This window comes from Lepus europaeus, chromosome 12 (assembly GCF_033115175.1).
Source record: "Lepus europaeus isolate LE1 chromosome 12, mLepTim1.pri, whole genome shotgun sequence".
NCBI lineage: Eukaryota > Metazoa > Chordata > Mammalia > Lagomorpha > Leporidae > Lepus > Lepus europaeus.
In genome coordinates this window covers 48,630,968-48,634,533 of record NC_084838.1, presented here as the reverse complement: position 1 = coordinate 48,634,533, position 3,566 = coordinate 48,630,968, and the positions used below count along the sequence as shown (strand labels likewise).

Genomic DNA, 3,566 nt, shown 5'->3' with positions numbered 1-3,566 from the left:
TTAGAGCGAGGAGTCTATCTAAATTAGGCTACCCTAGCCCAGGAATGATCTGGGAGAGGTGCTATCTCCTTAATGTTTGTATTTCAAAGAGAAGACACCTAAGTCCTTGAAAAGGACATTCCCAGGTCATAAAGCTAACAAAAGACCTAACTAGCTTTCAAAAGGGCTTATATACATTTCAAAGAGATGAAAAAGTACCTGCAATTACAAGTTTTCTAAGATAAATGCACCAAAAGAAAGTGGAAGAAAAATCTCTTATTTTTAACACTTTTGAGTTTGTATTTGTCCTTACAATACACACATAATTTTTAAAAGATTTATTTATTTGAAAGGCAGAGGGAGGCCGGCGCTGTGGCTCACCAGGCTAATCCTCCACCTGTGGCACCAGCACTCCAGGTTCTGGTCCCGGTTGGGGCACCGTTCTGTCCCAGTTGCTCCTCTTCCAGTCCAGCTCTCAGTGGAGGATGGCCCAAGTGCTTGGGCCCTGCACCCGCATGGGAGACCAGGAGGAAGCACCTGGCTCCTAGCTTCAGATCAGTGCAGTGTGCCGACCATAGGAGCCATTTGGGGGGTGAACCAACAGTAAAGGAAGATCTTTCTCTCTGTCTCTCTCTCTCTCTCTCTCTGTCTCTCTCTCTCTCTCTCTCTCTCTCTCTCTCTCTCTCTCACTGTCTAACTCTGGCTGTCAAAGAAAAAAAAAAAAAAAGGCAGAGGGAGAATGAGAGAGAGAGAGAGAGTGCGCGCCACAAAAGCCGGAGCCAGGAGCTTCTTCCAGGTCTCCCCCTGCGGCTGCAAGGGCCCAAGCACCTGGGCCATCTTCTGCTTTTCCAGGCCATAGCAGAAAGCTAGATGGGAAGTGGAGCAGCCAGGACTCAAACTGGCACCAATATGAGATGCTGGCACTGTAGGCGGCAGCTTTACCTGCTATGCCACAGCACTGGCCCCTACATGTAATTTTTAAAATTATTATATTGTCATAAAAAGGTAGAATAATTTATCTAACTATCCCCATTATTGAACATAATGTTTAAAAATCATTCTATTTTAAATAATTTTGCAATATACATTCTTATGAATAAAACTCCCAAGCACTTTTTTTCACTACATGAAATATGGCAGTGTTCTCTTTGGAACAAAGATATTAAATATTGCCTTCAAAAATAAGGTCTCTGCAAGGGTATCTGTAGTGGAATTGCAGCAAAGCGGTAGCTACAGTTGCCGCAGTTGTATCTTCTGCTTCACGATGTTTCCTGTGGTCAGAAATGCACTGAGTAGTCTCCAAGTTCGAAGCATTCAACAAACAATGGCAAGGCAGAGCCACCAGAAACATACACCTGATTTTCATGACAAATATGGTAATATTGTTTAGCTGGTGGAGCCACGTTCTGTATTGCTGTATGGACATATACAGCAACACAAATTGGAATAGAATGGAATCTGTTCCCTGTTGGCAGAGTCACCCCAAAGGAATGGAGAAATCAGTAATCATCCCAGCTGGTGTAATACTGAATTGCTTGAAAACCAACTCATAAGTGATGCCAACTAAAAGCACTGTACCAGTCAAAATACTGCATTATTGAAGAAATAAAGTACATTTGAAACATTAAAAAAAAAAAAGAAAATATATATATACTCACAAGCACAGAATTAGAGCACCTCATCATTTTAAAAACTGTAGAAGTCGGCTGGCACCCTGGCTTAACAGGCTAATCCTCCACCTTGCGGCGCCGGGACACCGGGTTCTAGTCCCGGTCGGGGCGCCGGATTCTATCCTGGTTGCCCCTCTTCCAGGCCAGCTCTCTGCTATGGCCTGGAAAGGCAGTGGAGGATGGCCCAAGTCCTTGGGCCCTGCATCCGCATGGGAGACCAGGAGAAGCACCTGGCTCCTGCCATCGGATCAGCGCTGTGCGCCGGCCGCAGCGCGCCTACCGCGGCGGCCATTGGAGGGTGAACCAACGGCAAAAGGAAGACCTTTCTCTCTGTCTCTCTCTCACTATCCACTCTGCCTGTAAAAAAAAAAAAAAAAAAAAAAAAAAAAAAAAAAAAAAAAACAAAACAAAAAAAACTAGAAGTCACACATGCCTAGTAAATATCTGTAAGCATTCAAAAACAGATCAAATAATGATTAGTGAGAGTGATGTTCAGATACTAATCATTAAATGCTGACTTCAGGACTGAACTCCTTAGCTGCATCCATAAACAAGCCACCTCTTCAATTCAAGGAAATACAAAGCATTGATGCCTCATCTCCTGACTATCACAGCTGCTCCTTTTTTTTTTTTTTTTTTTTTTTTTTTTTTTTTTTGACAGGCAGAGTGGACAGTGAGAGAGAGACAGAGAGAAAGGTCTTCCTTTTGCCGTTGGTTCACCCTCCAATGGCCGCCGCGGTAGTGCGCTGCGGCCGGCGCACATCGCTGATCCGATGGCAGGAGCCAGGTGCTTCTCCTGGTCTCCCATGGGGTGCAGGGCCCAAGGACTTGGGCCATCCTCCACTGCCTTTCCAGGCCATAGCAGAGAGCTGTCCTGGAAGAGGGGCAACCGGGACAGGATTGGTGCCCTGACCGGGACTAGAACCCGGTGTGCCGGCGCCGCAAAGCGGAGGATTAGCCTAGTGAGCCGCGGCGCCAGCAGAGCTGCTCCTTTTGTGAAAGGATCAAGTGCTCCAAATGTCTTCCTCCAGCAAGGGATGATGGGAAGAACTGATTCCTCACATGGCAGCTGTGTGACTGGGAGGACACGAGCATGCATGTTCCCTACATTAGAGGCAAGAATGTGCCAAGATTTCTTTTATATTTTTCCATAAGCTTTGGAGCTGAGTAGACATGTTTACCATTTATACCTAAAGAAACTGAAGTGGTATGGGGGTCCTACAACAAGTGGCATGTAGGATTTGAACTCATCACTAGCAGTATTCAAAATTTCCTCTCTTCATTATAGTAGGATGTCTTAGATAATCATCATAGGTTATCTTCTGCTCCTCACTTTGGAAAGTATCTATGTCGTATTAATTGACATTTCATAATGACTGAAGTGCAGAAGGAAAAACAAAATCTTTTAGCTGAATGAGTAGATAGCAGATTTAAAAAATAATTCATAGCGAATCTTCAGAACCTTGACTAAGTGAATACAGAAAGCAAGAAGAGAGAATACTGGAATACAAAATGACCCACTTTACTTGCCAAAATTTCCTTTCCTAATTTCAGAAAGAAATAAACATCCTCCCAGCCAGGATCATTTGCTCCATTTTAAAATCTTAATCAATTTACAATATTTTCATAGAATATTTCATTTTCTTGTCCTGATATCAATGTTTGCTCTAACTAACCAATGAATGCAATAAAATGCTAAAATGTATAATGAACAATTCATCTGAAAATAGTAGAAAACTACTTGTTTGTACTTTTAAAAATTGTTTAAATCTAAGTACCCAATTATATAAGAATATTGAACACGAGTTAGAGCAACTATAAATTGCTTAGCTTTCTCTATTGTAAAGAACATCACAGCCTTGTTTTCAAGTTCTTAGTATCTGAAGATTACCATGCTAATATTAACACAACCTCTCT

General features: G+C 42.7%; 1 pseudogene; it reads left to right on the top strand.

Annotated features, from left to right (window-relative positions):
• Positions 1–1,169: 1,169 nt before the first annotated feature.
• Positions 1,170–1,611, top strand: LOC133771258 (cytochrome c oxidase subunit 7B, mitochondrial-like; annotated as a pseudogene).
• Positions 1,612–3,566: the final 1,955 nt, after the last annotated feature.